General features: G+C 42.6%; 1 long non-coding RNA gene across 2 annotated transcripts in view; it reads left to right on the top strand.

Annotated features, from left to right (window-relative positions):
- LOC150059045 (uncharacterized) overlaps positions 1-25,514 on the top strand; it is a 60,750-nt gene extending 35,236 nt beyond the window's left edge. Inside the window, exon 3 of one of the 2 annotated variants that reach the window (XR_016536584.1) lies at positions 25,424-25,514. This is a non-coding gene — a long non-coding RNA (uncharacterized LOC150059045). Of the gene's footprint in view, positions 1-4,705; positions 4,907-25,423 lie in introns of those variants that run through there. The other variant, XR_016536585.1, reaches the window with a different exon arrangement.
- Positions 25,515-27,886: the final 2,372 nt, after the last annotated feature.

The raw sequence follows: 27,886 nt of genomic DNA, 5'->3' as shown, positions 1-27,886 counted from the left end.
TGTGTGTGTGTGTGTGTGTGTGTGTGTGTGTGTGTGTGTGTGTGTGGTGTGCTGGTCCTGGGTATTGCACTTACCACTTAGGACATGGGTGCTTGGGTGCTGTCCCTGAGTTTCTCTTGCTTAAGTTCAGCTCTGTAGCACTTGAGCCACAGCTCTACTTTGGGCTTTTTTGGTAATTAGCCATAAGATTCTGGGCTAGGAGTTTGGCCTAGTGGTAAAGTGTTTGCCTAGCATGCACGAAGACCTGGGTTCGATTCCTTGGTACCACAAACATAAAAAAAAAAGTTAGAAATGGTGCTGTGGCTCAAGTAGTAGAGCTCTAGCCTTGAGAAAGCCCAAAAGCCCAAGAGCCCAAGGACAGTGCCCAAGCCCTGAGTTCAAGGCCCAGGACTGGCCAAAAAAAAAAAAAAAAAAAAAAGATTCTCTGAGGCTTTCCTGTTTGGATTTGCTTTGAACTGGGATCCTCAGATCTCAGCCTCCTTAATGACTAGTATTAGAGGCATGAGCTGCAAGTGCCTGGCTTAGTCACCTCTTTTGAGATCATTGAAGGCTTTGATCATTTGAGATTTTGAGGCCCTGGGAAGGCACAGAACAAATTGTTCTAAAGAAGGAAAACACTTTGAGTGCCAGGAGCATATCCTAGTGGTAAGAGAGCTCGCCCAGCACGTAGAAAGCCCTGGGTTTGATTTCTCAGTACCACATACTCCGAAAAAGCTGGAAGTGGTGCTGTGGCTAAAGTGGCAGAGTGCTAGCCTTGAGCAAAATGTGTCCAAGGACAGTGCTTAGGCCCTGAGTTCAAGCCCTAAAACTGGCAAAAAAAAAAAACAAAAAAGAAAAAAAGAAAAAAAAGAAAGAAGAAAACACTTTTTAAGTACAAAGTCTTACTCAGCTGAATCTCTCAACTCTGTCATTGTAAATAATACAGTAATAATTAAATAGATTCATGTTTCTGATCCTAGCTACTCAGAAGGCTGAGATCTGAGGATCAAAGTTCAAAGCCAGCCCTGGCACAAAAGAACTTGAGACTCAGCTGGGAGTTTGGCCTAGTGGTAGAGTGCTTGCCTAGCATGCACAAAGACCTAGGTTCAATTCCTCGGTACCACATACATAGAAAAAAAGCTGGAAATGGTGCTGAGGCTCAAGTGGTAGAGCTTTAGCCTTGAGAAAGTCCAAGGACAGTGCTCAGGCCCTGAGCAAAAGCCCAGGACAGGAAAAAAAAAAAAAAAAAAAAGAACCCTAGACTCTTATCTCCAATTAACCTCCAGAGAATGGACAGCACCCAGGTCCAGAGTTCAAGCCCCATGACCCCTTCCCCCTACAATATATATATATATATATATATATATATATATATATATATATATATATATATATATATATAAAACTTATTGGGCTGGGAGTTTGGGCCTAGTGGTAGAGTACTTGTAGAAAAAGCCAAAAGTGGTGCTGTGGCTCAAGTGGTAGAGTGCTAGCTTTGAGAAAACCCAAGGACAGTGCTCAGGCCCTGAGTTCAAGCCCCAGGATTGACACACAGAAAAATATTGACATACTGATCCTCAGATCTCTAACATGATAGCATTTGGACACAGAATCTTTGTATGCAGAAAGATTTTTTTTTTTTTTTTTTTGCCAGTCCTGGAATTCAGGGCCTGAGCACTATCCTTGGGTTTTCTCAAACTCTACCACTTGAGGCACAGCACCACTTCCTGCTTTTTTTCTGTATGTGGTACCAAGCAATTGAACCCAGGGCTTTGTGTATGCAAGGCAAGCACTCCACTAGACCACACTCCCGGCCCCAGCAGCAGCAAGATTGTCGTGAGTGCTGCAAGATAGAAATCCTGAAGACAAGCAGCATTCAGCCTGCCCACAACATCGACCTTTCTGGGCATTCTTCAGCTAGCAGAACTTCCCCCTCAAAGCCCAGTACCTGGAGTGCACTGTGCAAGTTGGAGCAATATTAAATCAGTTTTCCTACCATATGTGAACAAACAAAGTCTTGCCTTAATCAGTCTGTTTGTGTACCATCATAAACGCTCAAAAATCCACTGAGTTGAGGACTTGATAGGTGGATATAAGAACTACAGGGCTGACTGTAAATGACACTGCTATTGCATAGAGAGTCAGGGTTGTTGCACAAGCAGTTTGTATTTAAGTTTGGGGTGTTTTTTTTTTTTTGTTGGTTGTGAGGTCTGGACTCAGAACCTGGGGGTGCTGTCCCCGAGCTCTACCATTTTGAGTCACAGTACCACTTCTGGTTTTTGAGTGGTTAATTGGAGATAAGAGTTTCATAGGGATGTTTCTGCCTGGGCTGGCTTCCAACCACCATCCTCAGATTTCAACTTCCTAAGTATCTAGATTATAGGTGTGAGCCACTGGCACCTGGCTTGTATTTAACATTTTGAAATGTGCCCCATCGTAGATTTTTAAAAATTTCCACTGAAATATTTAGTTACTGAATTTTTGCGAATTCTCTTAAGTTTTGCACCCCAGACAAGAGCCTCACTAGCTTCATGTGAATCCTAGCCCTGTTAGACGCTTTTCCCTGGTTTTCCTTGGAGAGGCTTTCCCACCACAGAAATGATGATGGTTCATGTCTCCCTCAGCCTCTCTGTAATTCGCTCTTACTCTTCTGTGTTTTCATGGCTCTGGGTCCTTCTACTCCCTTCCCACTACACACTGCCAAGTGTATTCCATTGTTAGCCAACGCCTTCACGTCTCCTCTGATTTTCAGCCTCTGCTCCCTCCCCCACCCCCCAGGCCTTAACTAAAAGTTAATCTAGGCTTCCAAATCATCCCTTATTCTATAACCCTTAATTATCTACATCCAAGGACCACTTGGAGGAGGTGAAAAGGATGCTGCTGCTTTCCTCCTGGCTCACTTTGGCCCTTTCATGGCTGTGGCCCCTCCATTCTCATGGAGCACAGTTCTCCAAGACCTTGGTATTCAGGTGGGTCTTCCCCATCAGCTTCTCAGAGCCATCTGCTCATTAGCAGGACCTCATCCCTCTCATTCTCTGAGAACTTCGAGCGTGATTGATGGATGCTGTTCTGACAGCCTCTTTCCCTGCCACTGGGATGTTATGTAAGTCATAATTAAAAGAAGCATGCATTTTCTGTGTATACTGAATTGAACTGGGAGTTAATTTGGGGGCCCTCCTACATGAGGGAAAGCTCATTTACATGGGATGAATGAGCTGTTTCTGCCTGAAGTTCTAGATTCATTTCTTATTATTCGTTATCATGTTCATTTTTTGCTTTTACAATAATATTCCCCCCCTCTTTCTCTCTCTCCCTTCCTCCCTCCCTCCCTTCCTCCTTTCTTCCTTTCTTAATTTCTTTCATTTTTTGCCAGTCTTAGGGCTTGAACTCAGTGCCTGGGCAAGCTAGCACTCTACCACTTGAGTTACAGTGCCACTTCCAGCTTTTTCTGTGTATGCAATACCAGGAATCATAGGAAATCCAGGACTTTATACTCTACCACTAGGCCAAACTCCTGGCCCTCAACTTTTTTTTTTTTTGCCAGTCCTGGAGCTTGAACTCAGGGCCTGCGCCCTGTCTTTGGTTTTTCTCAAGGCTTGAGCTCTACCACTTGAACCACAGCACTGCTTCTGGCAGTATGTGGTACTAAGGAATTGAGCATGGGTCTTTGTGCATGCTAGGCAAGCACTCTACCTCTAGGCCAAACTCCTGGTCCTCCTCAACAATTTTTTGTTTGCTCAAATACTGTGCATCAGAATGTCACCTCTGAACTTCCTACTACTGAAACAGTTTCACACAAACTTTTGTCTAATAGCAAAGGATTCTGTATCTTCTTATCTTGTAGCCATTGCTAATATGTGGCTATATAGTATTTAAAATGTGGTTAGAATTACTAAACAACTTTTTTTTTTGAGATAAGAGTCTTGCTATGTAGCCCAGGCTTTCTTGAATTTGTGATCTTCTTGCCTTAGCTTCCTATAGGTATGAGCTAGTCAAATTCTTAATTTTAATCAAAGTTAATAGGTGGACTAGGGGCATGGCTCAAGTGTTAGAACCCTCTAAAGAGTTTAAAACATGATGGTTTATGCAACAATCTTATTAATTATTTATTTATTTTGTTGTTGTTGGTTATGGGGCTTGAACTCTGGGCCTGGGCTGTCCCTGAGCTCTTCAGCTCAAAGCTACCACCCTACCCCTGAAGCCACAGCCCCATTTCCTCTTTTGTGATTAATTGGAGATAAGAGTCTCATGTTCTTTAGTGCCTGGGCTGGCTTTGAACTGAGATCCTCAGACCTCAGCCTCCTGTGAGGATTACAGGTGTAAGCCACCGTGCCTGGCTTAATCTTATTGTTTAACGAGTGATGAGTTATGTAGTTAAAAAGGTCTGTCACTTGGCATGGTGGTACATGCCTGTAATCCCAGCTTCTCAGGACATGGAGCTAGGAAGATTGTGATCCAAGGTTGGTTCTGGCCAAACATGAGAGACTCAGAATGGAAATAAGGGCTGGTAGAATGTTTGCCTATGAAGCTTAAGGCCCTTAGTTCAAGTCCCAGTACCACTAAACTAAAGCTAAGTTAAAATATAAAAACTATCATACTGGACAGTGCAGTGTTAGAGTGAGGTGGGTGCTCCTTTTCATGCTCATAAAATACATTTTGTGTTGCTCTCATTAAGCATTTCCCTTATTGTTTCATGTGCCATTTCTATGCCTGTTTCTCCCACCAGATGGAGCCTTTATGGAGGGAAAGAAATGAGTTTGCAAACTTGTCTGTCCATAAGCCAGTACAATGAATGATACCAGCATCTGGCTTGTGCTCCAGAGGATGCAGATGCCAGACTCTGTCAGACTTGCTTCATTCCTAGAAAAACCATGTACTGCACACAAATCCCCAGCAAAACAAAAGCACCTAAAAGAAAAATTATATGAAAAATAAAAATCATCTGTTTGAAGCCATGAAAAAGCTACTGGAAGGCTGAGAGTGTCCTTCTGCAATGCAGCCTAAGATTGTAGGTCACGAAACAGCTGCACAAAATAGCTGCCCAGCTACCTCTACAGTGTCCAGCATCCTGCTCACCCACAGCCAGTGCCCAGTATAATGACGTGAACCACTGAGATATGTGAAAGGATTCTCAAGTAGCACTAAGGTGTCAATCAAAGTTAGAGATCACTTTTCTGTAAAGGATTGTTCCTGAGACACTGAGCTCTATAGCTCTATGAACAGGGAGCAGAGCTGTACTTGGTCATTCCTTATAGCCATGAAGTGAATGGGACCCAATTCAGGTGTGGAGGAATGCCAGTCTACCTATTCCTGAAAAGCGGTAGAGCCAAAGCAGCAGTTGGTTGTCAGGAGGCATGTGTGTGCATGTGTTGTGAGCGCATGCGCGTGTGCGTGCGTGCGTGCGTGTGTGTGTGTGTGTGTGTGTGCGCGTGAGTGCGTGCGTGCGTGCGTGTGTGTGTGTGTGTGTCTGTGTGTGTGTGTACATAGCTTGAGAGCAATCCTGAAACCCCTGTGGATGCCAAATGGTGGAAATTAAGACACACCTGGATTCTGGCTGTATTAAAGAGCAGACCAGAATTGCTTAAGTTATGATGTAATCTGAAAATAAGTTCAATAGCATGACCTCATTCCAAATAGGGTCTTTTCTAATTTTTGCTGTATTTATGGAATTGAGGTTCAGGCTTCCAAAGAAATGAGATAAAGGGATAGAGGTCAATAAAGAGGGTGAGAAAAATAGCTCAAAATGAGCTAGGGGATTATTTTATTTGAAAAGGCTAGCCAGAAAATGATCATATTGGTTGTAAATAGCTGTAAGAGAAAAATTTAAGTAACTTTCCATTACTTGGCAATGTTTTTAATTTGGCTACATCTGACATTACTAGAGAAGGGAGGAAGCCAGCCCATAATTCTAAAACCAAATTAAAACAGTTCTTGAGGCATCTGAAGATTTTGATCTTGGAGGGTAATTGGTTTTTGTTTCAGTTCACCCAAGGCAATGGGAAGAGAAAAAAAAAATCCCTGCCTGCTGCAATATATTAGAACTCCAAGCTGTGGATCTTGGTTTCCATAAGTGCAATTTAAGAACAAAACTTGTTCAGCCTTCTGCATCTAAACAGAATGGTGCTTAACAATTTAAATCTCACACCTTTCCTCTCCTGCTCCCATGCTGTTGGTGGATGTTCAAGAATACCAGCAGCTATGGTCCTGACATGCAGGGAAGGATGCACACCACAGAATATTCTAAGAGAGTTATTTATTGGACCATAGTGCATGTCATTTTCCTTAACTATCACCTCACTGTACTTATGTGTTTGGACTCTGTTATTTATTTCATCATTACAGGCTTTGAAAAGCACCCCATTGTGACTGACAGTTGAGTGGTTTCCTGTTACCCATCTGCCACTGCTTGGGAAAGTTATCTGAGGAAATGTAATGAGATCACTGGGGCAGCCCCTCTTCAAGGTTAATTATTTCAGTACATTCTGCATTGCATTGTTATTTTTAGCTTACTAATATTAGCTTTTTTCTTCCTAAGGCAACACAGGTCCACTCCATTTTCCTGAATGTCAGAAACACAAATTGCAATTTAATTTTTTTCTTATTTACTGAGAAGTGATAGCCCTATGTCCAGCCGCATTCTCTCTATGATAACTGCAAGACATTGTAGTAATAGATGGGAGATGTTTTCTTATGGCTCAGCCTTTGGAGAAGAAGGATGGTGGGGGTTGATGGTTTAAATTCCAATGGGACCACAGTGGTCTCCTAAGTCATTTTCCCGCTATGCAATCACCCCTCTCAATCTGTTCTCAGTTCAGCATTCAGGATGATACTGTTGTTAAGATGGCAGTGGCTCAAGTCAGTTTCTATGGTTTGGACATGACAGGTTCTATGTAAGTCCATGTGTTGCACACAGCCATTGAATCCCTATGTTAATGGCATTTGCATGTAAGGTGTTAAGTAGGATTAGAGGTCATGTTGGAGGTCATGAGGATGGAGCCCCACATGACGTGGGAGCAGGAAAGACCTGAGCTAGCCTCATCTCTCCATGTGATACTGACTAGATTGTGAACATGACGAAGTGTTCACGATGGAATATTTTCATTAGAATACTATGACTTAGTGCTTCTCTTAAGGGCCAAGGACTATGTCTTTTTATTTATTATGGTCAGGAAAATGGATAGAGGGGTTACAGTTACATTCATGAGGTAGTATCACACATTGATACCCCTTCTCATGTTTTTGTCCCCATATCCCTCTCCCCACCCCCTCCCAGGACTCTATGTATCTTTGTACTCCCAAGGCCCACAGCAAGTAAATATTTGTTTACATTTTAAGAAAACTGTAAATTGTTTGAGAGAAGAGATGGGATTTCCAAACTCTTGCAGTTTAGTTCTGGTTACCCAGTAGGTAACTTAAAAATATACTCAAAGCAATTTAAGTGTGTTTTGTTTTAATTTTATCATTTATTTATTCTTTTGCAAGTGTATCTAAAAATGTAAAAAGCTATAAGTTGTGGTGATTTTTTCTGATACATTAATAATTACTCTCTGCTTAAATTTTGGCCTCTATGGCTTACTTTCAGCAGTGGGTTTCATCCTGGGTGTGGAGCAGAACCACATGAGTGGTCCTAGGCTGGGTTCCATCCTTCTGGAGGTGAGGTCTGTGTTCTTTGTTTGTGTTTAAGATGCTGATAGACCACAGTGTCGAACCTATGCTCCATACATCAGGCTTTCGTTCTTTTTTCTGTGGTGTTGGGGGTTGAATCCAGGGTCTTCTACTTGCTAAGCAACTGCTTTACAATTTGAGTCATGTCATTTGTCCCTTGCTTTTTGTTTGACTTTCATATAGAATGTCATGCTAACTTTTCTTCAGCTCCAGGCTACTGCCCTACCCTTGAGCTAAGCCCCACTTACCATTATTTTCCCCCTAGAGATTTGTTGGAGATAAGAGCCTCAGGTCATTTTGTACATGGGCTGGCTTTGAAACTTTAATCCTCAGATCTCAGCCTCCTGAGTAGCTAGGATTATAGGCATAAGCCACCGCACCCAGCACATGGCAGTTTTAAAAACCTGTTTTCTTACTCCTTATTACCAATACCTGTGATCATCCTAGAAGAGGAACTAAGAGAAATGGGCTTTTAATGTGTTTCTCCAATTTTGAACACTTAAAAAAATAAGATTATTCATAGTTTGTTCTGTGTAATTAAGAATTCCAGCTGAGTATCAGTGGCTCATATCTTGTCTTTAATCCTAGCTACTCAGGAAGGAGACTGAGCTCTGAGGATTAGAGCCAGCCTAGGCAGACAAATCCATAAGAATCTTATCTCTAAATAACCAGCAAAGAGCTGAAACTGGAGATGTGACCTAAGTGATAAAGTGCCAGCTGTGAGAGAAATAGCTGGAAAAAAGCTGAATGAGAGTGTGAGGCCCAGCGTTCAAGCCCTAACATACAACTTCCATGAGTACTGTTAGCAAGTTGTTATGTGGAACTAAGTGTGTGCATGGTAATATTTCCTCAAATAAAGCGAATAACTTTTTTTTAGGGGGGGGGCAGTCGTGGGCTCTGAATGCAGGGCTCTGGCACTCTTCCTGAGCTTCTCTGTGCTCAGGGCTAGCCCTTTACCACTTGAAGTACATTTTCTGAGTAGTTTATCGGAAATAAGAGTCTCACTGATTTTCCTGCCTGGGTTGGCTTCAAATTGTGATCCTTAGATCTCAGACTCCTGAGTAGCTAGGATTATAGGTGTGAGCCACTGGCACTTGGCTAAGGGAATAACTTTCAAAATCCTGAAAACTATCTCCAATTGAATTTATTATTATTATTATTATTATTATTTTCACAGTACTGGGGTTTGAAATTATGGCCTCACTCGTGCTAGGCACATATCTAGCCATTTCAGCCATATCCCTCAGCCCTTCCCCTCTTTTATTTTTGCTTTAGTTTGTTTGTGATATATCTTACACTTTTGATAGTGCTGGCCTCAAACCTCGATCATGCTAGCCCCACCTCCTGAGTACCTAGAACTATAGGTGTGTACTACTATGTCCAGCCCTATTTTGTTTTATGTATTTATTTATTTTGCACAAGTGAATCAGTGTTCTCTCTTTTAAGAATCCCAGAGGGTTTTACTCTTTGGAAGGTTTGTAGTTCTTGGTGATTGCCTTGCTCTTTTTTTTTTGGTGTGGGTCATGGGGTTTGAACTCTGCGGCTTGGGCTCTGTCCCTGAGCTCTTCAGCTCAAGGCTACCCTACCCCTGAGCCATAGCTCCACTTCCTTTTTTTTTTAGTGATTAACTGAAGATAAGAGCCTCAGGGTCTTTAGTGCCTAGGCTGGCTTTGAACCATGATCCTTAGATCTCAGCCTCTTGAGTAGCTAGTATTGTGGGCATGATCCACTGCGCCCAGTTTTTTTTTTGGTCGTGGGACTTGATTTGAACTCTGGGCCTGGGCACTGTCCCTGAGCTCTTCAGCTTAAGGCTATTGCTCTACCCCTGAGCATCAGTGCCACTTCCAGTTTTCTGGTGATTAATTAGAGATAAGAGTCTCATGGACTTTTTAGTTGCCCGTGCTGGCTTTGAACCATGATCCTCAGATCACAGACTCCTGAGTAGCTAGGATTATAGGCGTAATCCACCAGGCCCAACTGCCTTGCTCTTTGATAGGCCCAATTTTGTGCTCTAAAGTTTGCCTCATTTTTACTTACTTCTCAAAGAGCCAGAAGACAGGATTTCCCCAGAGTGGCCTCTGCTGTTCTATGCCATTATGGATGAATCACACTTCTGCACCACTGTGCTCCTTACTCTTTCTGGGACTGGTGGGTTACAGCTGTGGTGTACTGCCTGCTTGCTGTTTCAATGTTCATCCATTCATTTTGGGGTGATAGAGGTTGACAAGTTTGGGCTAGCCTGTGCAACAGAGTGAGACTATGTAAAAATGTATCTATATCTATATCTGTATCTATATCTATATCTATCTGGTTTCTGGTACTTCTTTACAGCCTGCATGTGCCCTTTGCCCACTTGGTATGCATAGCATTCTGTGGTACTTTCCTTAGAGAAAGGTGACTCAAAGAAAACAGAGCAATGAAGAAAGGAGGATACTCTTAGTTTCTAAATTTCCAGACCTTAGCCATTGGAAAGGCAGATCCTTGTGTGTAAGTTAGAGATTTGGGAAATAAAAAGGACCAGATTTGTCAGAGCTGGAGGAGAGGGAAAGATGGGGAGGAGGTGAGTAGGGATAGGAGTGAATAGAGAGAGGAGAGAGTTGGGTGGGTATGAGGACTGGATGAGGGCCGGACTCCAGGAGATGCAAAGCTGGCATCTAGAAGCCACCAGCCTCCATTGATGAATGGCTTACCCAACACTGGGTGTCCAGTGTGGTCACATCTGTGTCGAAGGAGGGCTGCACCTCTCACAGGAGCTGCACTAGATGGTTTATTGTTGCTATCTGATGTGGAGTCCCCTCTTAGACGGCAGGCCCTCCGATGACTAGTGTGAGTACCTTCCACCCCTATCTGTGTCTACCTTATCTGTCCTCCTTTGCTATTATATCTTTAGTTTGGTTTAGGGTGATAACATACCCATTCAAAACTTCTTAGACTCATTCAGGTTCTTGTGGGTAAGTTCTGCGCAATGAAATATAAGGGAAAGGATTTCCTTTTCCATTGGATGAAGCTTCTAGGAAAGTCGTTGTCCTAAGGAAAAAAATGGATAACCTAGCTGGTATAAGTCTGTTGCCTTGTCTCTTTGTCCCTTTTCTGCCTGAAGTGGAGATCTGGTGCTGGAGGATGCCAGCCATTTCGCAATCATTTGCTAAGGATAGCAGGATGGGGACACGGAAGGAGCCTATTCCTTGAGTGGCCTTGCTAGTTAGGGCTGGCTTACTCTGTCAATTTCTTGGTTACAGGAGTGAAACTAGCCCCTTACTCACTCAACTATTTGGCTTGTGGCACATGTAACTGTGACAGGCTTTGGGAGTCAGTAAAAACAACCTAACCTTTATTGGAACAACTGTGATTGATGGGGAATGTGGTTCCAGAGACCTGGAGAAGACACAGAATGACACAGAAAGCCTCCTAGAGCCAGTACCTTTCCATTATGAAAGGAGGCACTCACTTCCTCCATCTCTGTCCTACCTTGCCTCCAAGGTTGAGGAGTATGCGGTGGCTCGTCCAGGTAACGCATGGTTGATGTGATAGGCAGGCGGGTCTGTCACACCCCCACGCTCTCTTCATTGTAAGAGAGAGGCTCAAGAGCTGAGCTCCTTCATATTTCATTTTGTGCTCTGCTAAGATTAGTTGAGTATGTGGCTTGCCAAATTAGCAAAATTGGAGGGTTTTTGCATGAAAGTAAACAAGGCTTAAAAAAATCAAGTAATGTGTGAGAGAAATCCAGATGGTAATTGAAAGGATGAATCCTCATGTTTCTAAATGATAAACAGTTCTCTTAATCTTAATTATTAATTGCTAAATTAGATATAACAGCTTCATATGTTCTCATATTGTTTTGATTTATTCATCACCAGTGTAGTTAAGGGAAGTGGATAACACAAAGGAACCCTTGTCAATTTCTGTGTTGATGAGCAGATGCAAGGAAAGGTCATGTGTTACTCTCACGAAGGTACCAGTTTGGGCCGACAACACTCCAAGCTCTGACTGTGACAAGTTCTACCCTGTGTCTCTTTGCCAGTAAGAAATGGGGTCTTAGCATAGAAACTTGCCACCAGTATAGTGCTTTTCCATGGAACAGTTTTTGGAGAGTTAGCTGGGAAGTCACCTCTGAGCACCTTCAGGATATCAGTGATTCATTGGCTCCTGCAGGTAGTCCATTGACTTTTGGAACAGCACCATCTGGTGGCCATCATTTTTCCTGCAGGCAAATTAAACCAAAATCTGTTTAAGGGAAGGATTTTGGAATCAATATTTACCATGATGTTTGTGGTGATTCCGTTGCCTCCTGTCCTTCCCTCCCTCCCTCCCTTCCTCCCACCCTCCCTTCCTTCCTTCTTTTGTTTTTTGGTGAAAGCTTTGTGTGTTCAGTGAAATTCTACTACTGTCATGCTGGATTTCTTTTGATGCTATTAGAATTCTTTTTGCTTTTCCTCCAGTTGAAGACGGTGTCAAGACTTCTAGGAAAAGTGCACTTACAAATCTTGCCCTTGTAGACCTATGCTTAGTGGACCACTTGGAAGGAAAGAAAGATAAAAAAAAAAAACAATTTTTGGCAAGATGCTGGTGGCTCACACCTGTAATCTTAGCTACTCAGGAGGCTGAGATCTGAGGATCATGGTTCATAGCCAGCCTGGGCCATGAAACTCTTATCTCCAATTAACTACTAGAAAACGTGATGTGGCACTATGGCTCAAAGTGGGTAAGTAAGTAGGGCTGTGTTCTAGTAAAACTTTATTTAAAAGAATCTGCAGCTAGCTACAGGAACACGTTTTCTGGTTCTTGCTTTAGTCCTCAAATTCAAGAGGTATTAAAAAATAGCTTTTGTTCACATAGTGATTGGTGGTTGCAAGATACCACACTCCAATCTCCCTTCCAACTTTAAAGAAAAGCAACACTAAATTTTTTTTTGGCCAGTCCTGGGGCTTGAATTCAGGGCCTGAGCACTATCTTGGAGTTTTCTCAAGGCTAGTACTTGAGCCACAGCACCATTTCCAGCTTTTTCTATATATGTGATACTGAGGAATTGAACCCAGGTCTTCGTGCATGCTAGACAAGCCCTCTACCAGTAGGCCAAATTCCCGGCCTTAAAATCCTTTTGATTGATAATTGCTTGAGAGGCTGTAAAAGCTGCCAGACATGCTAATGGACATTTGTAATCTCAGCTACAGGAGAAACAGAGGTAGAAAGATCCTAGTGCAGGCCAGCCCTAGCAAAAAGCATGAGACCCCACATTTAAACAAAAAAAAAAAAAAAAAGGGAGAAGAAAGAAAGCAAAAAAGGTTAGATTATGGCTCAAGTGGACGTTCAAACTCTAGTACCAAAAAAACCAAAACAAAACAAACAAAAAAACAAGGAAAAGAACACTGCAAATATTTCTTCATTTAATCAGACTAACCCATGATGAGTTCTTTACTTGTCTGCACGTCAAATCACAAGGTGGAATATGGATTGCTTTCTCTTCTCCTTTCTCACATGTACTCACTGGACAGCTAAGACCTAAGGACAGAGATGTTCACTTTACTCCAAGCCTGCTGGACTGGTTGAGCAGGGAGAAGGCTTGAGAGCAGAGCAGGCATTGGTTAGAAGGAATCACCATTTCTCATAAGGGTTGATTCATCTGGCAGGGGCTGCGGAGGTGACGGGGCTGCTTCTGCCATGAAGCTATGGCATCCTTTCCCTGGAGGATAGCTATCAACTGTAGCTGGAAATATTGGACAGGAACTACTTCTGCTGTTCTAAATGCCAAATTCACATGCTTCCTGGAAATTCACAGTCATCTTTCCCTATTTATCTCATATTCTCACTGTCTGGCATAGTACATGATGCAAATGAGATGGTGTGTGAATGTAGAGTTAAAGTATTCTCTTGTTTTGGTTTCCTTATCCAAAGCCCTTGGGGACCTATAGGTTCTGGAATTCAGTTTGTTTTGGATTTCAGAAAAGTAAAACAGTGTCCATGTTTGTGAGTTCTGGGAGAAGGACCCCTAGACTGGACACATTAACATCTGGATACATTAATATCTGTGCAGAAAAATATGGATGCTTATGCTCAGTACTGACAAATGAAGACTACAAATAGTAGCATTTACTTTAGTGCAAGTTTTACTACTAAATAGATTTTTTTTTTGCCAGACCTGGAGCCTGAGCACTGTCCTTGGGCTTTCTCAAGGGTAGAACTCTACCACTCGAGCCACAGCACCATTTATGGCTTTTTCTATGTATGTGGTACCAAAGAATCAAACCTGGGTCTTCGTGCATACTAGGCAATCACTCTACCACTAAGCCAAACTCATGGCCCCTAAATAGATTTTTATGTCCAAGGCAGGAAGGAAAAAAAGAGAAAGGCCAGAGATGCTGGATTTCAAAAGTATAAGCAGAGATTGTGCACTTGTATTCAGCCTTCCTCAAAATACCAACTGTAGCCATTCATGGTTTCCTTTACTTCCAAAGCCCGTCTGCACATTGCCATACTTCCACCAAGGACCTTCTTTGTCCCTCCTAAAGGTGCTTGTTACGCTGCCTTATATATCATGGCTGCTGGTTAACTTTTTTTTTTTTGTTTGTTGTTGGTTGTGGGGCTTGAACTGTGGGCCTGGGTACTGTCTTTGAGCTCTTCAGTTCAAGGCTTTACTGTTCTACCACTTGAGCCACAGAACCACTTCATTTTCTGGTGGTTAATTGGAGATAGGAGTCTCACAGACTTTAGTGCCTCGGCTGACTTTGAACCACAGTTCTCAGATCTCAGCCTCCTGAGTAGCTAGGATTAGAGGTGTGAGGCACTGGTGCCCGGCCTTGCTTGCTAACTTTTTGTTACCTAGACAACAGTCTTGGAGGATAGACATTATGGTATCAGCTTATTACAGTTCATGAACTCAAGTCACAGAAGGTGAAGGGCCTGCTTCAGTGGCATAGTTTTGGTTTTTTTTTTTTTTTTTGCCAGTCTTGGGCTTGGGCTAAGGGCCTGAGCATTGTCCTTGGACTTTCTCAAGGCTAGAGCTCTACCACTTGAGTCTCAGCACCACTTCCAGCTTTTTTCTATGTATGTGGGACCGAGGAATCGAACCTGGGTATTCGTGCATGCTAGGCAAGCACTCTACCACTAGGCCAAACTCCTGGCCCCGCATAAAGAGTTTTTTGTCCTGTTTGTTTGTGTATTTGTATCCAAAATGATCCATGATCATCCATCAGTAAATTGATGACTTAGAAGGAAAGGACTCTAGGAATAAAGTTGTGGTTCTCAGCAGGCGTTGATTCTGCCTCCTGACTTCCCTTCCTGTGGTACCAGGCCCTTGACAATGTCCAGAGATTCTGAGGGGAGAGTGTCACTGACACCTAGTAAGTGGAGACTGGATGCTGCTAAACACCTGGCTGCACAGGACAGTCCCTGCAGCTACTAATTGGCCATGCCTGGAAGCCAGTAGAATTGAGGTACAGAATTCTCAGCCTAGTTCAGAAAAATCCCTGGCTGAAGATCTTGAATTGCTCACTGCTTTCCACATTAGTGATTCCCACAGTCACTTCCTGCACACCTCCCACCCGACTTTGGGAGCTATGTGGGGGCTGCACCGATCCTTAATCCCTACAGCCTGCAAACCACACCTATCCTGCCCTATTACCCTTGAGCGAAGGACTCCTTCTCCTACTTGGGTGGTGAGATTGAGGTCCCAGCCCAGGGTGAGCTACATCAGGGGTCCAGGAGGACAGTGAATTATTGGACGTTTTCTCTCTAATGTTAAAGAAATAGAAAACCTAACAAGCAAGAAAACGAACATCTTTAAGATCAGAAAGATGATTTCACATTTTTTGCCTCTTTCTCACTTTTCCTGGGAGATGGAAAAGGCAAACTTGGACCTTAGTAACTTTTAAAAACCATAATAATAATAATAATAATAATAATAATAATAATAATAATAATAATAGTTTTGTACAGAGGGATTACCATTTAATAAGTCAGGTAATGAGTACAGCTCTTTTTGAGCAATGCCTTGATAACTTTTGAATCACCAGCAGAGGGCAGACGTCACTTACCTAAGAGAAAACGTCAAGTTCTACTTGGGTCTGGAAGTGGGTAGAAAAACAATGCAAACGCCCAGGAGCTCACTGCTGGAGCTAGTCTTTCCTGGTCATATGCTACCCCCTTGTCATGGTAGACAAGATGGTGGTACCTCAGCTATAATCCTGGATCTGAGAAGATTCATTTTATTTTGAGAGAGAGAGAGAGAGAGAGAGAGAGAGAGAGAGAGAGAGAGAGAGAGAGAGACAGAGAGAGAGACAGAGAGAGAGACAGAGAGAGAGACAGAGAGAGAGAGAGAGACAGAGAGAGAGACAGAGAGAGAGAGAGAGAGAGAGAGAGAGAGAGAGAGAGAGAGAGAGAGAGAGAGAGAGAGAGAGAGAGAGAATATATAAAAACCTTTCATTCAGCTAGGCTTGGTGGCTCATGCCTGTAATCCTAGCTACTCAGGAGGCTGAGATCTGAGGATCAAGGTTCAAAGGCAACCTGGGTACTAAAGTCCATGAGACTCTAATTAACCACTAGAAAATGGGAAGTGGGGCTGTGGCTCAAGGGGTAGGGTGGTAGCCTTGAGTTGAAGAGCTCAGGGTCAGTGCTGAGGCCCACAGTTCAAGCCCCATGACCCACAAGAAACAAAAACAAAATCAAAACCAAAAACACCCCCAACATTTAATTCAACAGTTTCCTAATTGTAAATAATGCATGCTTATTTAGAAAACTTGGAAAAGCTACACAAAAGGATGCACTTTGTGTGTGTGTGTGTGTGTGTGTGTGTGTGTGTGTGTACATAGGCAGAGCTTGCCATTGTTATTATACTTTTGGTGTTTTCTCCTTTTCAATTTCTTTTCTATTAAAATTTCTGAAATGTATTTGTAGCAAACACATCTGAAGGGCCTCTTACATGCTGAGAAATGCATAAATGCACTGTACATTCTTGTCTGTGTGCCTTTGCTCCCAGCTCAGCTGGGAACTCTTTCTCTGATCTCTGAAAAATCCAGATTCTTTAAGGTCAAGCTCAAATATCTTGCTTGATTCTCCTCAGCAGGAATTAATCTATTTTCTCTGATTTTTTGGCACAGTGTCTATGACTTTTATGGCAGTTATCACTTTCTGCCTTATATATTATTATTTTTTGCATACAACCAAATCTTCACAAATCGTGGGAATTTCATTTCATCTCTGTATACTCCACAGCACCAACATGAAGCTATAGTTTAGTGAGTAGTCACGGTAGTAGAAAAAAAAAGGAGGAAGAATGGTAAGAAGATAGGGAAAAGGGAGGGGAAGGAAGAAAGAAATGAAAGGAAAGGAAGGAAGGAAGAAAGGAAGGAAATAGTAAATGAAAGAAGGGAGAATAAAGGAAACTCCTTTATAAGTGGCAGCAAGCAAAACGGGAAGACATTATTCCAGCTTCTCAGTTAAGTCCAGAGAAGCTGGGTGCTGTGGCTTATGCCTGTAATCCTAGCTAATCAGGAAGCTGAGATCTGAGAATCAAGGTTCAAAGGCAGCCTGGGTACTAAAGAACATGAGACTTTTATCTCCAATTAATCACTAGAAAACGGGAAGTGGGGCTGTGACTCAAGGAGTAGACTGGTAGTCATGAGCTGAAGAGCTCAGGGATAGCACCCAGGCCCAGAGTTCAAGCCTCATGACCCCCTCACCCCCCGGAAAAAAGCAAAGACCCGGAGAATCTTAGGGCTGGCTCATGTTTATAGTGCCATTTGATGGGAACTTTTCTGATCTATCATAAGACAGACTTTTTTGAGTATTATTGTGGGCTGATTGTAGCCTCCAAAACAATATATTGAAGTCTAAAATCCCAGAATCTGTGAATGTTACCTGACATGGAAATAGGGACTTCAGAGTTGCCATCAAGTTATGCCAAGATCATACTGGAGGGTTTTAGAATGGGCCACAAAACTCAGTGCTGTCATGAGAAGGAGATTTGGACAGAGAAATAATACACAAAGAGTTAGCACCTTGTGTGAATGACGGTGTTGAGGATGGCTCTAAAGTCCAGCTGATTTCACCTTTAACCAATTAGAACTGCCTTAGGAGGGATTTCTGTTGAATTAAGCTATCTACTTTGTGGGCTAGCCCATGGAAATGAGTTTATCATGTTAAGAATGCTTAGTGGCTCTAGGCTCTTGGGAATGAAGGAAAGTCCTATGGACAAGTTAAGTTCTCAAGGTAATAACTTCTTGGTGAGGGTTACCCAGAAGGAAGTTGTTTGATGGGTTGAAAAATAGATTTTAGCCAGGCAATTTTTCTATAAATTATTGTCAAAAGTATTAGGAAACTGGACACCGGTGGCTCATGCCTGTAATCCTAAGCTACTCAGGAGGTTGAGATCTGAGGATCACTGTTCAAAGCTAGCCTGGACAGGAAAGTCCATGAGACTCATCTCCAATTTACCAGAAAACTAGAAATGGCATTGTGGCTCAAAGGGATAGAACAATAGCCCTGAGGGCAAAAGCTCAAAGACAGTACCCAGCTCCTGAGTTCAAGCCCCAGAACCAACCCCTACCCCCTAAAAAAGTATGCTTTGGAAAGAAATTTGAAAGATGTGGCAAAATTGAGCTCTGATTTATGTGTCATCATCGTGACTATTTCTATTTGCATATAACTGCAGTCAGCATCTTGTTAGCTCTTGAACTGTTTCTGTTGTATCATGCTAGGTTGCAACAGATCATATGAAGAGATAAAAAGTAGTAGACATGAGAAAGGGTATCAATGTATGGGAATTAATGCACCATCTATCTGGCAAATATCATGTAACCCTTCTATTAATTACAATAAAAATATATGGACAAAAAGAAAAGTAGTAGACATCAAGACCTCGTTCTTGGAATACAGATAAGGATTCAGTGCAACCAGCCATTTATTTACCCATCACCATCCGATACCTTTATAGGACTCTGAGGGTTAAATTTTGTCAAAGTAGGGGTAGAGAGTTTCCTTTCTGAAATAAGACCAACTGCTTCTTCTCACCCCCATAATTCAGACACCAGGATCTTAATATAGATGAAGTTCCTTCTTTCCTTCCTTCCTTCCCTCCCGCCCTTTCTTCTTCCCTCTTTCCTTTCTCCTCTCTTTCTCTTTGTCTTCAATTTTTCTTATCCTCCCTTCCCTCTTTAATAGTATTAAGGGTTGATCCCAAGGCTGCTCAGATGCTAAGGAAGCACTCTGTCACTTGGGCTACACACTTAGCCCCAGAGATCATTTCTTAAGAGAAAACAAGCAGCTGGTGTTTTGACTGCTTTGATAACATTACATTCCATGGCAGGGAAAATAGATCAGGGACACCTAGATGCCTTTCCTTAGGTTTCCAGGGGATCCCTCACTTGCCTCCAGCTTTCTATGAATAATCAACAAGATGCTGGTGACAGAAATAATAGTAAACTCTCATAAATGGAACATCAATCACAATAAAAATAACAAAACATCAGGTACTTATCTAAAAGAGTTTCAGCTGAGGCATCTAGAAGTATCTGGCCTATAGTATCCACTTAATGCAAGTTTGCTGAATGGATGATTTGTGGAACTCGATCTCTCACAGCAGAGGTTTGCTTGGTGGCTTGAGTTTGTTTCTGTAATTTTCTGGCAGAATGACTTAGGAGTGAGGGAGCTCAGTGGGTACTGACAGTATGTGGTCGGAGTCACCAATTTAGAGCTGTGATGAGATTTTGTTTCCCATATTAGCCTTGTCATTTCAGGGTCATTGCTGCTGAGCATATTAGTGGGCTGATATTGGGTCCTAGGCAGAGATCTCAAGGCCAGTGTGAAGGCATCCAAACCAAGGCAGCTGTGCTGACTGTGCAAGGACAGCAACACTTCTGCTTTCAGTTTCGGGTAAATCCTTAGATTAAGTTCTCCCTCGGCTCAAAGCAATATTGCCATTTGAACATTTCTTGATCTTAGGATTAAATAATAATTGGTTTATCTAGCAAATAATTGTCAGATACCTGCTGTATGCTAGGCACTATCAGGTACTGAAGATTTTTCAAAGACCAAAATGCCTCCATGGAATTCCAATGTGTTAATACCAAATAGCAATGTAAAATGATGTCAGATGTTGGTAAAGATTATGAAGGTTAGAATGTTATGAAGGTTAAGCCAGGTGCTGTGGCTCACACCTGTAATCCTAGCTAAGGCTGAGATCTGAGGGTCAAGGTTCAAAGCCAGCCTGGGCACAAAAGGACCTGAGGCTCTCATCTCCAACTAACCCATAGAAAATCGGAAGTGGGGCTTGGCTCAAGGGTAGGGTGGTAGCCTTGAGCTGAAGAGCTCAAGGACAGTGCCCAGGCCAAGTTCAAGCCCCATGACCCCCACAAAAAAGTGAATATTATGAAGGTTAGAGAGAGATGGGAGAGATTTCTGAAGCGTAGGTGCACCCTTTTGTATTTACAAGATTGCTTGTGTGCGTGCGTGCGTGCGTGCGTGCGTGCGTGTGTGTGTGTGTGTGTGTGTGTGTGTGTGTGTGTGTGTGTATGTTTTGCTGATTCTGGGGCTCGAACTCAGTACCTGGGCACTGTCCCTGAGCTCTTTTTTGCTCAAGGCTAGCACTTTACCACTTGAGCCACAGTGCTACTTTTCTGCCCAGGATAGCTTTCTTTTTTTTTCTTGCCAGTCCTGGGGCTTGAACTCAGGGCCTGTGCACTGTCCTTGGACACTTTTTGTTCAAGGCTAGAGCTCTGCCAGTTGAGCCACAGCACCATTTCCAACTTTTTCTGTGTGTGTGGTACCGAGGAATTTAACCCAGGGTTTTGTGCATGCTAGCTATGCGAGCACTCTACCACTAAGCTACACTCCTAGCCCCCAGCAAGGTTTTGAATGGAAATCCCTAAATCTCAGTTCTGAGTAGCTAAGATTATAGGCATGAGCAATTGGTTCCTGGCTTAGAAATATATATTTGACGGACAAAATCAAGAGATCCAGTTAAGCCATGTTAATTGGAGATGTCTTAGAATACTAAAGATCATTTTCTCCTGATGTCAAATTTGTATGTATGTATATAAAATTTTTCTGGATCTTATTTTATCTTTAAGAAGATTCATCAAAATGATCTTACAGGTTTCAAATCCTATGATTTTGGATTTCAGTTCCATACTCCTAGATTCAAGACACTATCAAGCAATATGGAAACTCTTAAGAAGCTTCAGTATCTTCCCCTTCTCACAAAGGCATGGTTATTTGACCCATTCATTCTCTAACACCAAGAGCATGATAGGTTCACGATAAGAGTGCAGATCTCCAATTTGTGATCTTGCCTCAACCTCAGGTGTGAACCACTAGAGGCCTGGCTTATCCATTACTTTTTTTTTTTTTTGTGGGTCATGGGGCTTGAACTCTTGAGCTCTTCACTCAAGGCTACCGCCCTATCATTGAGCCACAGCTCCACTTCCCGTTTTTAAAGATTAATTGGAGATAAGAGTCTCTTAGCCTCCAGAGTGGCTAGAATTACAGGTGTGAGCCAAGCACCTGGCCTACTTTTGTTTTCCTTGCTAGTCCTGTGACTTGAACTCAGGGCCTGGGCACTGTCTCTGTGCTTCTGTTGCTCAAGGCTAGCATTCTACCACTTGAGCCACAGTACCACTTCTAGCTTTTTCTGTGTATTGTTGTGATACTGAGGAATGGAACCCAGGTCTTCATAAATGCCAGGTAAGCACTCTACCACTCAGCCACCTTCCCAGCCCTTCCATTACTTTTTTTTCATCAAATGTTAAATTGCATATAAATTTTTTTATTAAAGAATTTATTAACATTGATTTTTACATCATATTTCAAATGACATGTTAAACAAATAAGTGTTCAAGAAGGGAGTCTCTATACTTCCATTACTTTTTTTGTTGTTGTTGCTTTTTTTTAAATTGTAATTAGTATTTTTTTTTTTTTTTTTTGCCAGTCCTGGGCTTGAGCTCAAAGCCTGAGCACTGTCTTTGGACTTTCTCAAGGCTGGAGCTCTACCACTTGAGCCTGAGCACCACTTCTGGCTTTTTTCTATGTATATGGTACTGAGGAATTGGACCCGGGACTTTGTGCATGCTAGGCAAGCACATTACCACTAGGCCAAACTCCCGGCGCACTTCTATTACTTTTTAAAGATATAAATCTGGTCCTGCTACTCTTCTGCCACATCAGTCAGGGTGGCCTGTATTTTTACTGCAGGGAGAAAACAACCTGCTAGTCACCAGTGAAAAGGTTCATTTCTTACTTTTGCTTCAAGTTTACCGTCATTCAGCAGATGAGTTCTCTCTCAGGAGCCCAGGCAATAGAGAAGCTACCGTTTTAAAATTGCTGGGCATTAGCTAGAAGTGAACAAGAATGTGCAGAACAGTTACTGGCTCTTAAACCTCCATCCGGAAGTGACCCATGTTATCTCTATCCACTGTCAATTGGTGAAACAAGTCCTATGGTCACTTCTCATTTAATGTAGAGAGAGAAATTCTATCCTGGGCTGGACTATGCCTGCTTAGACCCTGTGTAGAACATGCAAGATCTTAGTGACTTTTTTTTTTTTTGCTAGTTCTGGGGCATGAACTCAGTGCCTTAGCACTGTCTTTGGGCTTTCCTCAAGGCTAGAGCTCTACCACTTGAGCCACAGCACCACTTCCAGCTTTTTTTTGTGTGTGTATGTGGTATTGAGGAATCGAACCCAGGTCTTTGTGCATGCTAGGCAAGCACTCTACCAGTAGGCCAAACTCCCGGCCTCTTAGTGTTTTGTTCAAAACTATATTTTTGTCTTTTCTTTTTTCCTTCCTTCCTTCCTTCCTTCCTTCCTTCCTTCCTTCCTTCCTTCCTTCCTTTCCTTCCTTCCTTCCTTCCTTCCTTCTTTCTTTCTTTTTGTATTGAGGATTGAACATAGGATGTTGTACTTGCTAGGCAAGCACTTTGCCATTGAGTTACATCCCAGTCCTTATTTTACTTTTTAAAAAATAAAACATCATGGGGCCGGGAGTTTGGCCTAGTGGTTAAAGTGCTTGCCTAGCATGCATGAAGACCCAGGTTCGATTCTTTGGTACCACATACATAGAAAAAAGCCGGAAGTGGTGCTGAGGCTCAAGTGGTAGAGCTCTAGCCTTGAGAAAGTCCAAGGATAGTGCTCAGGCTCTGAGCTCAAACCTAGGACTGGCAAAAAAAATAAATAAATAAAACATCAGCCTTGCGCCTGTAATCCTAGCTATTCAGGAGGCTGAGATCAAAGGATCTCCGCTCAAAGCTAGCTGGCCCGGGCACTAAAGACTTTGAGACTCTTATCTCCAGTTAATCATTAGAAAGGGGAAGTGGAGCTGTGGCTCCTGGGTAGGTGGTAGCCTTGAGCTGAAGATCTCAGGGATCTCAGGGACAATGCCAGGCCTAGAGTTTAAGCCCCATGATCCACAAAAAAAGAGGATCATAGACTTTCTTGCCTATCATCCTCCAATCGAGTAGTAAAGAAGGTACAAGGAAATTTTTACAGTTGTGTGATCCCTCTATCAGCTTCCAGTCTAGTAGTAAAGAAGGTAGTACAAAGAAATTATTACACAATTGTGTGATAAATACTTTATAATACCGTGCAGGGAATGTTTGTGGTGGTGGAGCACTTGATTCTGCGGAGCTCGTGGGACTTTACTGAATTTCAATCAAAAGGTCTCTATCCATACAGCTGTGATTACTTACAAGGAGGCAAATGTCTCATGCATGCTAAGGGGTTCATGACCATTTCTCCATGTTGGCAGGAGAATGACAAAGGAAGCAGAAATTTAGAATTTGAGATCTTATAGTGTATAAAACTGATTCTATTCTTCAGAGGCTGATGGGTTATATGTTGTCTTTAATTTCAGTAAAGAATCTACGGCTCAGAAACAGACTTGAGGCTTCTCTATTAGGAAGGGCATTGTTGGAAGACCCTGTGGGTTGCTCTTTATAGGCATAATCCCATCTGGCATCAGCATAGCCATCTTGCTAGCAACTTGAAGATGCAGCCAACAATAGATCTGACAGAGGTGAGTCAAACCACTGTATTGTTCACCTGGGCCTGAGCCAGTTATTCCAATGATGGGATTGCCTTTAGTTGGGGGAGCTATCTGTTCCTGGCCTCTGAGACACTTAGCTATGTGACAGCTGAATAAAACCGGCTCTGTTAGGAAGGTGAAAGGGGGATGCATGCTTTACAAGGAACTAACAATAAACCATATATAAAGCCAGCATAATTCTATGTAGTTCAAGTGATACTTATTTTTATTATTATTTTATGGCAGTTTTGGAGTTTGAACCCAGGGTCTCATACTTGGTGGATAGATGCTCTGCTACTTTAGCCACACCTCTAGCCCCCTTTTTTTTTGCTTTAGGTTACTTTTCAGAAAAGGCCCTGAGCTTTTTGTCCAGATTGGCTTTAGATTTATAATCCTGCTATCTCCGTCTCCTGTATAGCTGGGATTGTAGACATAACCCATCATGTCCAGTTTGTTTGTTGATAGGGTCATACTCACTTTTTACCCTGCTGACTTTGAACCATGATCCCCTGATCTGTGCCTCCTGATAGGTAATTATTTTTGATGGATTGTGTACACAAACAAAGAGAAATGTTTGATTATCCGAGTAGTTAAGGAAGTCATAGTGAGTAGAAACTGCTGTCTATTCATTGAAGTGTCTCAATCACTGGTACATGTGTGTATGTATATATTTCAATTTTATTTTTGGGATGATATATAGCGGGGTTATAGTGTTACATATGTATGTAAGGTAGTGAGTACATTGTTGCTCAAACTTTGTTACCCCTTCCCATGCTTTTCTCCTACTTGCCCTCTCCCCACCCCTTTCCAAATTGTAAGGTTTATTTCCAACATATTGTCTTGTGAATATCGCTGATACACTGGTATATTTATGTCCAGATGCTGGTGGCTCACACTGGTAACCCTAGCTGTTTGGGAGGTTGATATTGGGAGGACGGCAGTTCGAGACCAGCTTGAGCATACAGAAGAAACTTTCCCCCTTCTCAACCACTAGTTGGGGGCAGTGGTATATGCCCATCATTCCAGCTGTGTGGAAGGCTGGGGTTAGAGGACCATGGTTTCAGGTCAGCCTGGGCAAAAATGTCTGAGACTCTATCTCTGGAAGCAGCTCTCATCTCAGTCATGACAGAATTGTAAAATAGGCAGATTGTGGTCCAGGCCTGTGTAGGAGGTGAGCACCTATCTCAAAAAGCAATCAATACAGGACTGGGACCCTGACCTAGTGGTAGAGTGCTCACCTAGGATGCACAAAGCCCTGGGATGTTTGGGACCAGGAGTTTGGCTTAGTGGTAGTGGGCCTAGTGTGCATCAAGACCTGGTTTGATTCCTCGGTAGCACATACATAGAAAAAAGCCGTAAGTGGTGCTGTGGCTCAAGTGCTAGAGCACTAGCCTTGAGAAAGCCCAGGGACAGTGCTCAGGCCCTGCGTTCAAGCCTCAGAACTGACAAAAGAAAAAAAAAGAACCAAAAACCCCACAAAACCTGGGTTGGGTTCCTTGGTACCACATACATAGGAAAAAAAGCTAGAAGTGCTATGGCTCAAAGAGCTCTAGCCTTAAGAAAGCCCAAGGACAGTGCCCAGGCCCTGAGTTCAAGCCCTAGAACTGGCCAAAAAAAAATCTGTACAAAAAAGGCCTAGATACCAATAGAGTGTCTGTCTAGCAAGCACAAGACTCTAAGTTCAGATCCTAGTATCACCCTCCAAAACAGTACTTATTTATATATAGGATTTCTAATGCTGTTGTTTTGCTGATGAAATTCTCCTTCCACAGGGAAAACAGATGTTTAGAGCCAGAGTTTAAAAAGGCACAGGAAGAAATGAATCCAAGTTCTGCTGTATAATATTCAGGTGTTTCATCAACTTAGCTGGAGAGAAGGTGAGATGCTCTGAGGCAGATGTTTATACATAAGTGGTAGATCAAAAATAAATTAGCCTTTTGCTACACTGTGCAGCCCATGGCAGTGTTTAGTCACATCAGATTTCTTATTTATTCACATTAACGGTCAGAACTCACAGGGTGTGTGTAACAGATAGGAGCGGATCCAGACCATACTCCCCCTTGGGAATAGTGGGACATTTGGAAGATTCTTGATTATTCACAGCAGAGGGATAAAAGCAAGAGCACAGCTCATAAGAAAGTGTCAGCCAAAAGGTTTTCTTTTTAGCAACTGTGACTTGCATAGGAACGTAAGCATGTCTGCTATTTCAGGGCTTAAAAAAATGTCATTAGAATTCGAAATAGCTCTGCTTTCTCCTTTCCTCTCCTGCTGATCTTTGGACCTTTATTTAACTTTGATGAGACAACCCCATGCCTTTGCCTGTGCTTTTCCTTCTAAGAAAGCCCTTTCCTGTCTAGCTCACCTGGCACCCCTCTATGTGAGTATCTATGAGGCAATGGTGGTCCTCCCTCACTAGTGATTTCCTGCAACTAATACAATGGAAGTGTTCTTCCGATAATGTCTTCATCCTACAAAGAAGCCATTTGCTATCTCCAACAAACCATTCTAGTTTACTGGATGGGGGTGAGGAGGAAAGGTATCTAGGAATGCAGGTGTTCAGTGCTTCAAGCCACAGAAGTTTGGGGACAGGGGGGTGATTTGGAATTCCTAGGCTACCAGCCATTCTTCAGCAGCCACTCTTTTATAACAAGGAGGAAAGAGAAGGTAAGGGGTGAGGAAGTAAGAGGCAACCAGTGAGGGGAAGGTTGAGTTGTAACAACATTCTCTAAATCTTCAAAACTTATATCCAGTTATCTATCATTCCAACAGATACTCACTAACTGCCTACTGTGCCAGGTTATTTTTCGCAGTTTTGAGGAATCTTGGCATGGGCCTTGTCATCCCAGGAGCTCATTACTGACAACCCCCTGCTCACATGCTTGTTCCTAGCAGATGTATTTACTCTGCAAAGCAGTATGAAATAGTAACAGTATTTTGGCAAACGAGTATATTAGCATGGTACCATAAGGCCTCTGAGATATCCAGAGATGAAAACAGTCAACTGTGATTCATGTTTAGTTTAAATGCACTTGTGAGATGTGAAAAGTCTGTCATTTTTGGCTTAATTATTCAGCTATTTGTCTCATCACCTTTACTCAATCCCATGGACAATTTTTTCTGAACTTACTTGCTTCTTTTTGGTTTCTAGACCTTTCTTTTTTTTCTTTTCTATCTTTTTTTTTTGTGTGAGTTATGGGGCTTGAACTCGGCCTGGATACTGTCCCTGAGCTCTTCAGCTCAAGGCTACCAAGGCTACCGTCCTACCCCTGGGCCTGGGTGTTGTCCCTGAGTTCTTCAGCTCAAGGCTACTGCCCTACCCCTTGAGTCACAGTGGCACTTCCTGTTTTCTAGGGGTTGATTAGAGATAAGAGTCTCAGGTTCTTTTTGCTAGGCTGGCTTTGAACCCTGATCTTCAGATCTCAGCCTCCTGAGTAGCTAGGATTACAGGTGTGAGCCACAGCTTCCCACATTGGTTTCTAGACCTTTCTATAGGCCGTTTACCCTGCTTGTACCTTCCCAAACAGCATTTCCCTTGCACCTCCATGAATGTGGCTTAGGTAGGTAGATCCCTAATATTTCATTTTCCCTATTTCCTCTTCCTGTGACCTCTCTAAGTCCCCCCCATCTTTAATAATGTTCTGTAGCTGCCCGTGTAGCATTTATTATATGGTATTTTTTTTTTGCCAGTCCTGGGCTTGGGCTCAGGGCCTGAGCACTGTCCTTGGGCTTTCTCAAGGCTAGAGCTCTACCACTTGAGCCACAGTACCACTTCTGACTTTTTTTCTATGTATGTGGTACCAAGGAATTGAACCCAGGTCTTCATACATGCTAGGCAATCACTCTACCACTGGGCCAAACTCATGGCCCCATATGGTATTTTTTTAATCTTTTTTTTTTTTTTTTTTGCCAGTCCTGAGGCTTGAATTAAAGGCCTGGGACACATTTTGCTCAAGGCTAGCACTCTGCCACTTGAGCCACAGTGCTGCTTCTGTGCATGTGGTTCCAGAAAATTGAACCAAGGGCTTTGTGCATGCTAGGTGGGCACACTACCTCTAGACCGCACTCCTGGCCCTATTATAAGGTATTAAAGTGATTTATTTAGCAATCTATCAGTAATTGTAAGCTTCCTGGAGGCATACTCAGCCCTGCTCAGCACAGAGCAGAAGTGTAATATATATCTATTGAAAACTGGAGGTGAGAACAAAATATCATTCCATTAAATGTCTAGCAAACAC

Source organism: Megascapheus bottae, chromosome 9, assembly GCF_031878675.1.
Source record: "Megascapheus bottae isolate mThoBot1 chromosome 9, mThoBot2.hap1, whole genome shotgun sequence".
Taxonomy (NCBI): Eukaryota; Metazoa; Chordata; class Mammalia; order Rodentia; family Geomyidae; genus Megascapheus; species Megascapheus bottae.
The sequence above is the reverse complement of the archived record's forward strand: the minus strand, read 5'-3'. Positions and strand labels throughout refer to the sequence as shown.